The sequence below is a fragment of the Manacus vitellinus genome, unplaced genomic scaffold, assembly GCF_001715985.3.
Source record: "Manacus vitellinus isolate BGI_N305 unplaced genomic scaffold, ASM171598v3 scaffold_19_pilon, whole genome shotgun sequence".
NCBI lineage: Eukaryota > Metazoa > Chordata > Aves > Passeriformes > Pipridae > Manacus > Manacus vitellinus.
This window is the reverse complement of record NW_021939395.1, coordinates 4,182,066-4,191,997: the sequence shown is the minus strand read 5'-3', so window position 1 is coordinate 4,191,997 and position 9,932 is coordinate 4,182,066.

Here is a 9,932-nt window from a genome sequence, read left to right as displayed (position 1 = left end):
CCGGGAAGGGGAATAAGGTAACGAGCGGATTTACCTGGGTCCGGTGAATTTTTTAGCCCCGGGTCCCTAAATCCGTGCCCTCAAAAACAGAGAGCAAGTCAAGCAGCTTCTTCGGCACAAGCCAGCCGGCGAGCGCGCCCGCCCCGCACACACACTCACCGCACACGCGTATCCCACACAGACACACGCACATCCCGCACAGACACACGCACACCCCACACATCACACACGCGCACACCCCACACACGCACAATCTGGCTCTCGCAGCAGCGGTGCTGCAAATCCCCGATCTGGCATCAGCATCGATCCCCCGCTCCGGCTGCAGCAGCCCCCTTCCCAAACTGCCGTGCCGAGCTCTGCCCAGCGCGTTGGTGTTTTCTACACGTTCAGGGAAGTTCAACACCTTCCACCAAGCCGGGATGGCAGGCAACGGCAGTCTCATGCCTGAATCCCTACACTCTCTGGAATGCTTCCCCGAGTGCTGAGCAGCCAAGAGCACATCTAACGCCATCATTCCCACTGGCTGGACTAGTCTCACTGCCCCATTACAATATTGTGGTGTAGCATTTGGCTTCCTTTATAAAGAGCAGGATGGTGGATGTGGGTTATTGGGACTTCGCTTAAGCCCCATGCCCTGGGCACAGATCTGATGGGAAAGGCTGGCTGCTCTTGATCTCTATCTGAAAGGTAAAACTTTGGGTTCACACTGGGGAAAAAAAGCAAAAGACACTCCACAATGAATTTTTAAAGCTCTAATATGGCAGGGTGCATTATTGACAGATTCTTATCGGGAACTATATGCACTTTGCTTAGTCTTGAGAATGTAAAGGTTTGCTGCCAAAAGAGTGTTGGACATGGTAAAAGTGGCACTGTCATCTCGTGGTGTTCTTTAGCCATTACGCATCAGAGCCTACATTTTAGGAGCAGCAGAAATGTGCTGTCTGTTCTTATCTCTCTTCTTGAGATTGGAAAAGGTAACATCCTGCAGCAGCCAGCACAGATGCCTTTGCAATGCTCCTGGGCAGGAATAGTGTTGGAGTTTGCATTTGGGATTGGAGCAGTTGCAGTTTTTCTATCTAAAATTTGGAGAGCTTGTGGAAGGAGCAGGAGCATCCCACATTGGAGCAGGCTTTTGCTGTGGTGCTGCGTGAATTTCAACAGGATTGGGATTCTGAAATGCGTTCAGAGCTGCTCCATTCTAACTCTCTTTATCCAGCTGAATTCAGGAGCACAAATTGCTAAGATAGGGAAAGGTGTTTGTGGCAGATCTGTGGTTTTACAACACTAATACACCAGCAGCCAGATTATTATTCTGTGAGATTTTTTGCTTGTTTTCAGCTTTAAACAGTTTGGGGAGCAAAATTGGACTAGTTACAGGATGTAGCAAATCCTGTTTTCAGCTTTTTCTGACACAGGCTGGGGGCATGAGCCTAAAAAGAGGAGGTAAAAGTAGACCTAGGTTGATTTTTTCTGTTTTATCTCTTTCTGAAAGTAGCATGTTCACACACACCTGCCCACACTGACACATGCACAGAGGCACACACACGTTCCTGTAACCTGCCTGAGCAACCCTGCACAGTGTTGCCAGCACTCACAGGGCTCACTCCAACACACAACAAAAATGAAGGCAGAAGTAAGTCCAGTGCATTTCCCCCTCATCTCTCGGCGTACATTTGTTTCATGTCCATGAGTCTTCAGTCACGTGCAGCTTTCTGGAGAGCAAGGATCATGCCCTGGAATTGGCTTATGAGGCAACATGTACTCTCCCACTTGCTGGTGTTTACTAGTACGTAGGAAATGTGTTTGTGGTAACTGCTGATGCTGCCTTGGAAGGGAAAGTGTACGCATGGCATGGCTCAGCAGTAATTACCAGATTCATGTGGGATGGAAGGAACAGCATGTTAGGGGATTGCAACAGTAATAAGACACAGAGATGATACTGATTCTATTACACTGCAAATGCATGCATATAATAACCACTGTTGTAGGAGGAGGAACAAGGGTTTAAAAAAAAATAATAGCTACAGCTTTTTATTTAGGAACAAAGTCATGATTTCTCAGCATGCCTGAAGTGTTTTATAATCCCTTCAATTAAAAACAGAGTATAAAGGAACAGCTTTGTTCCTCCACCTGTTTTACTGCCTTTTTATTTTGCATGTTGAATGCAGGAATGTTTTCAGGCTGTGAATATCTGGGAGCTTCCAGGAACGGAAGACCAGGAGGCAGGTTAATACAGCAGCCCATGAGGGTTTGGGGAAACTCTGTTATGCCTGATTTATAAGCATTGTGAAGGTTTCCTTTTTACCAAACACTTTGCTGCATTCCCTCATTCCCCTTTCTGTGCAGTTATGAAGACTGAGTACAGACTCACAGATTATGAGCCTTAATAGAACCATTGTGGCTTTTGGGTCTTGCATAACCCAGGCCATCAGCTAAACTGGAATTAAACTAGATCATACTCACAGGAAGAAGGAAGAGAAAAACAAAAAACTGAAACCCAATAACATATCCCTGCATATTTTAGCAATTGCCTATGGTGAAAATCTGCCATAATGTTTGGTAAATTGTTCCAATAGGTTTCATCTCCCACGTGTAAAAAATTGTGCTTCCTCTACAACTCTGCATCTATCTACCTTCAGTTTGAAATGTTTATCCTTGTACTATCCTTGTCTGCTGGCTTAAGAGCCCTTAATTATCCCATACCTGATTCCCATGGGACACTTCCAGACTGCTGCAGAGCAAGTATGAACTGAATACTTGCCTGATACCAGCCTTATCCCACTTCAAGTAGTCTGCTAGTCCTGTGCTGCTACAGACACCGAGCAGCTCTTGGCTCTTGCATGGTCCTGAAGTCACAACTTTATTGATCTGCTGGCAGGGGGAAAAAAAAGCCAGACCATGGCACGAAGCACAAGCACATAAAATTTGGCACAGATCATTACCCTTCCTGCCTAGTGCACATCATGCTGTTGTCCTTCTGGGAGAGTAAATATCAAGAAACAGAAAAAATCTGGAAGTGTGGGGATAATTTTCCTTCTCCACACTGTGTTTGCAGGTGGATGCTAAACACTACTTATACATCTTTATCTATCAGTTTATCTGGTTTTGTTTCTCTGTATATAAATGAAGGAACAAATATATCCACAAAGTCTCAGGGAATTAAGAAAAGAAGACAACAAGAAAGGAAGCAAAAAACTTTGTGAATTTGATGGAGGGAAGGATTTAGTTTTATTGATCATTAGAAACTGTTAACATAGCCTGGATGCTGCTAACAAGTAAATTTAGGTATATAGTGATCTAATGTGTTCCTTCTTCTGTAGGAACTGCATGTGAGGTGCCTCCTCTCTGTCAGGTTTTAGGGTTCTGAGACAATCATCACTGCTCTTCAAAAAGTACCCTGTGTTCTTGCTTTCTCTGTATACCTCTGTGTATATGTGCCTATTTGGAGCTGGAGACATTCTCCCTCCATAACTATGTACATTTCTGGGATATTTCCTGTACTGTAAAGTGGGATATTTTTAAGCCTCACTTAAAAGTAATTGTTAAGGTAATAAACGGTTTCCAGATTTAGCAGTGAGCAGTATGCAAAATAATTGTTACTTGTAATCCAAGGTTTTATCTCATCCAGCAGCACTGGGAAGTGTGCTGTAAAGGACAGGATGAAAGAGGAGTCTCTGGCTTTCACTTTCTTTGGGCAAGGGGTGAGCAGGGGATGAGTGAAGGAGTGTGAGCACACAGGACAGGGAGGGAGGAGCTGGCAGGCTCTGCCCACCATGGCCCTGGCTCCATCCCTGCTCACCCCTGCCCAGCAACAGCAAACTGGAGCAATGTGTGCCCGAGAGAGCCAGAGGAGGGACATGTCTGTATGGAAGGGGAGCTGGTGGATGAGCCAGTCTGTGGGCACAGAGACACTCCAGAGTATGTGGTGCCTGCTGAGTTGCCTTTTGCTGGCAATCAGTAATTGCCTTTGCCATCAACTGTAACAAATTTCTTTGTTTTCCAGATGAATTTTTTAGCTTCATTTCTCCCAACCATTTAAGCATATGGAGAACTGACCTACTTCAGAATACTGTTTACTGACACATCATGATTACCTATTGTATAACTAAAAAAATTTAATGAACTATGACTTAAAATCAACAGGCTTTCTAACTCTTCCCTCAGTTTCTGCTTCCTCCTAGGAAGCAGTTTTGAGACCCATTATCTCACTGCAACATAACTTTTTGCAAAGAGACTTTATCATCATTTGTTTCAGTATATCTGGGATAATCTGTTTTGTAACAGCACAGTGTGATTCTACACTGGTGGTACGAACCACAGCAGTAGAACTATCAGTTTCTGGTGCTTTGTATCATTAATCCTAACTGTCTAAAGAAGAGAATTTTGTGTGTTATAATAGCAGTAATATTGGTTTCAGCAGGAAATATGATAGAGAAGCTGTGTGTCAGAAAGCACTCCAGGTAACCTGTGTTTTGGGGACACTGACAGACTCATGACTATGTAATTAAGACTGAACATTATTTTAGATTTAGCCTAATTTTTTTTCTTTCTTATATAGAAAAATAAATCTCCATTCCCCTTCTACACTCACACCTTTTATCACAGGACCCAGCAAAGTACTACAAGACAGTTGATATTTATGGATGTCTTCATCCTATTCAGCAAAGTAGTATGTCTGATCCAAAGCCCTTTGGTGTCAATGGAAGGACTCCTACTGATTTCAGTGGGATTTGGATCAGATCCCTGAACAAATGTTTAACTTCAAAGCCTGCACTTATGTTTTACTGAGTGGTTTAAATATTTTTGGAAGTGCTTTGTTTCATCATGTCAATAGGTCTTTTGCTCTGATAGGAACAACGAGATGAATCTTTCTGATGATAGATGTTCTGTGCTGGCATTTCTGAGCATAATGACAAAAAAAAAAAGCCTGGATTTTTGGTTTGTGTTTTTTTTCCTCCCTTTAAAACAGCAATGGATTTATCATTTATTGCATTCCAAATGCCTGAATGTCTAGAGTAATATCTACCACTACCATTTATAAGTGCAATTTTTCAGATTTCCTCAGAGTCATAATCTATGTGTTACATCCTGTGAATGTTTTTAACTGGAAATGTCCCATCATGCAAGCACAAGTGCACACAAGTGTTTTTAGTGATTCAGAGAGTCTTGTTTAAATTATTGGGTCTTCTTGCTTTACTTCAATGGACATGGGGCTCACATTTGTATAATGCAGTTGATGTATGGGTATGATGAATATTCACTGTTGAAAGTCTGTTGAGTTGATGTGAGAGGTTTCTTCCCTTTATTTATTAGTAGTAAAAGAAACATAATGAAATATCTCCATATCATTATTTTTATGGCAGTCGTGTTGAAAGAACACAAATCCCACTGTGCTAATGACATATCCAGCAATATGTGAGGAGCAGGAGCAATGGGTGAAATTCAGTCCTGGGCAGAAGGCCAGCCTGGAGTGATTCATCATGAAAGCCCCCAATTAAGACCTCAAAACAGGGCTTAAGTGAGACTTCAGTGCCCTATGCCTTGAGCTGACTTTCTGCAACAGTGGGAGAAAGTTCCTTCAAATGAATTATTCATCATAAATAATGCATTCTATTAGTTTAGCCTGTTTTTCTCGATTCCTTGAATTTATTTAATTGAAATTACTCACCAAATAATTTCTATGAATAATCATGGCCTGAGGATTATTTTTGAGCAGTTCACGGTGAGCGTTTCATATTCCACATGCAGAGTGAGAGCCGTGTCATTGAGTTGTCATTCTGCACAGAGGTCACATAGCTCGGGTTTTGCTCCAGAAAAAAAGGAGATGAGTAGAAAAAAACCCAGCATTTTTTACGAATTCATGTGTTCACAAAAGATCTTTCCACTAAGTTCATTCCATGAGATATTTTTGAACAGTCGCCGACTGAAGAAAAATGTTGTGTTGTCATTGACTTTTGTGTTTTCCACCTGGTTTCTAACAGGAATTTGATGGTGTGTGTGCATGTCTGGCTGTGAGTCAAGGTCCCCTCCCTTCACAAAAATTTTGAACCAGGACTGATGAAAGCTGGTGCTACTAGAGGTTTTATTTTCCCACCTCTTCAGTGGAAGTAAGTGACTGAGAATTGCCCCAACCAGCTGAAAGGTTTCAGCCTGGCCTCATTGCATTGAGTCTGGCTAAGATGGAATTCATTTTCCCCAGTGCAGCCCTTCTAGTGCTGTGCTGGGTATTTGCACCTAGAAGGGGTTAGATGACACACCAGTGTTTTGGCTACTGCTGAGCAGTGTTCCCACAGCATCAAGGCTGTCTCTCCAACATTCCCTCCTCACCAATAGGCTGGGGAGGAGCAAGGTCTTGGGAGAGCACAAAGCCAGGACAGCTGCTCCCAACTGGCCAAAAGGGTATTCCAGACCATATGATGTCTGCTCAGTGATAAAAGCTAAGAGAAAGAAGGACATTTATTACTGGGATGTTTGTTTTCTGGAGCAACTGCTAATGAAGACCTACTTCCCTGGAATTGGCTGGACAACTCCTGCTGAGAAGAAATCTTTTGTTTTCCTTTACTTACACATGTGACCTTTGCTTTTGCTTTATTAAACTGCCCTTATCTTGACCCATTAAGTTTTTTTTCCATCTTAATTTCTCTCCTCTGCCCCATCCCATCCTGCTGAGGAGGCCAGTGGTAGAGCAGCTTGGTGGGTACCTGACATCCAGCCAAAGTCCACCCATCACACTTACCCACTGCTGTCTATCAGAAAAATCCACATCAGAATTTGGCTCAAAACTGAAAATCTGTGGTTTGACTGCTCACCCAACTGACTGCCAGGAGCAGGGAGGGGGACGAGTTGCTCCTGCAATACTGAGTAATAATGGATTGGAGGAGCCCACTGGTTTGAAAATGTTTTCACTTCAGATCAGATACCATTGTTTGCAGGGCTGTTCCAAGGTTTCTGCATAGGCTCAGTGTGATAACTTCACCCTGTAAAGTCATGTAGGTGCAAAACAACTTGTGGGCCCAAGATGGTGATTTCTGGTGTCAGAGGTGAAGCCAGTTTATGGCTACTCACTCAGCACAGTGCAGGCCAAGAAGCCACCTTGAGTCAATAGGAAAGAAGAGATTACACTGAAAAAGCAACCAGCTTACCTCTGAAATGGGGGTATGATAAATCAGGGGAAAAAAACAAAAAAAACAAAAAAAACCACCCCTAAACCCCACAGTGATTAGCTTTTAGGAAGAAATAGTTTCTGTTTTGTTTTTCCAAGAATAGAAAAGTCAAGTCTCTGACAATTAAAGACTTCATTTTTTGACTAAAGAAAAATATTTCCTGCTCTCCTGCAGTCTTTTTCACATCACTCTAGCCAGAAACTTTGCTGTCTCTGAGCAGTAATCATTTACCTGAAAAATACCCTATAATATTTCTCTTTGTGGAGGTTGGTAGTACAGATGCTGACTTTGAAGCGTGATATACGACTCCAAGTGGCATGAAAAGAAATTGATGAGACAATTAGAACTTATGAGAATGGTGCTTGCATTAATATGTTGGGGAGAATCACCTAGAATAAAGTATTTCAAACTCCACAGAAACCTTAGAATTTATTTGGCATCTCAAGTAGCTCCCTGAGTTGTTATTGCACAAAGCACAATACAAACATACATAAAATCCTGACCTAGACTTCAGCCACTGACTAATCTCCCTTTGACTTCATGGGGCCAGGATTCCAGCTGACTTCTACTCCAGGGAGTTGCACAGAAACACACACAAATCTTGAGCATATAGTATGACTTCTGCTTTATATTGTTGTCATTGTGGTCTAGGATGCTGAAGATATTTAGTTATCTCCCTTCTAGCCTATATGCCAGGGTAGGCCAGGGAACACCTGAATCTGGTGAGTACTCAGAGGATAAGTGTGTGCCTGACTGCTACACAGAGGGATCTTGTTCCTTGTGTGGTGTCTTTCTAGTCCATGAGATTCCATGTGAGGTGGAACAGCTATGGCAAGAGGGCATGAATATTTGGCCTCAATATGAAGTGTCTTTATGCATTCCATAACACTTGTGGCATTTCTCTCCATTCCAAAGCATATTTTTTGAATAACTGCCTGTCCTTTACGTGGCCTCTTCTTTTACCCTCTATCAGTCTGCTTCCTGTAAAGCAATAAAAGCCTTTGCACAGCCAGAGATTTTTGTGTCCACTTTGTGACTGAACAGCAAGTAAAGCTGGGAGGAGAAGAGGACAGCTCAGTCAGCCTTGGTAATCAGCTCTGGCTTGGAACCTGGAAAACCCATTTGAGCACGCATTTGCTCCTGTGTTTTTGCTTTGCAACCACTGCACTGGTTAGCATTTGAGATTTCTGACTAGAAATATTGTTCCTTTTGCAGATAGAAGTGTTTGGCTTTATTATTTCTAGCTGGTGCTACTGATGCACTTGGAATTAAATAGGGAGGAGATCATTCCTTTCTGGCTATTTACTTATGAACTGACCGATGGTCCAGATCATGTCACGTATAAGTATTTCAGTACCTTCCTTTTCAGAGATGTTGTGTCTTTCTGAAGCCTTTCTTGCCTTATGACAACTACTTTTTTACTTTTGATAATTATATTTTTAATAATACAAATATCTTAAATATATTGTCTTTTAGCAGAATACTTTGACATCAACAGCTACGCAGGTCTCATTTTGCAAACCACAGCTTACCCTGTACCTGTAGAAGAACTGGGCTTGAGGCAGGTGCATTGCACCTACAAATTTCTCCCTGTGAAACCAGATTTTTAGTTGTTATTTTTTACCCTTTCTGATATTAAAATTTGTACTCAGTATTATTGGTATTTTGACACTGCAGGAACATCTGATAACATGAGTCATGGACCAGCCTCATTGTTGTATTGTTAGCTGTTTTGCTTATCTCTTTCCTTCTTCTGTAGAGTGCAAGCATAGCTGTGAGAAGGGGATCGTATAATTTTTGTTCCATACCTTGAGAGCTTTTGTAATATGAAGGTTTAGATCTAGAATTATAATTGTGTGGGATGCTGTATGCACAAGCAGAATGACAGCCCTTGCCAGGTAGTTTACAATGATGTATTGAGAATTCTTTAAACTGAATGTGGACATGGAAGATGCACCTATCTCTGAAAGATAAGTACAATTAGATTGACAACTTGGATGTCAGGCTTCTTGTTGATGTAATTTAAAATGGTTGTTGCCACTCCCTCCCTCCCTCTATTCCCTGAAATGTGTCTTATACTGGAAATGCTGACAAGACCCTCATCATTTGCGATGGCACCGTGCGCAGCTTTAAATACTGGTTATAAATGTTAATGTGTTATCTGAATGATATTTTTTCCATATGTAGGCAGCTCAGGATAGAGTTTCAGTAATAAATTTAACGAGTTCAGGGGGAAGATGCAGGATATGCTTATGTGAGTATTATAATGATTGGCATTTTTGCAAACAGCATATGATAAGTGGCGCAATTTTATTTTCAAAGTTTAATCAATAGAGAGCTCTTTGATATTGCCATGTACTTTTCAAATAGATGCTTCCTAAGAATGACAGCAGAACAATTTCTCTATCATGGTGTGTACATGCTTGGGGTTTAATCAATCTGCTTTAGTGATTGTCATAAATTTTGATACTCCAAAAAATAAATAGAAGCTATAAAATAATTATACTCCGGGGTGTCATCCTGTTGCTGCTTGCCTGGGTCATCTGACTTCACAAATATTTAAAAGGATGCACAGTCCATCACTGTACCAGTTACAAGAGCATGGGCCGTGTACCATTTTATTCCTATTTATTGTAAACCCACACCAGCTATTGCACAGGAAATTGAGGTGGATCTTCAAGGGCTTAAGAAGGACTTTATGAATGCCTTGTGTTAAACTTTTGGAAGTGAATTTGCTCTCAAATAAGAGGAGCCAGAAATTACCACCTC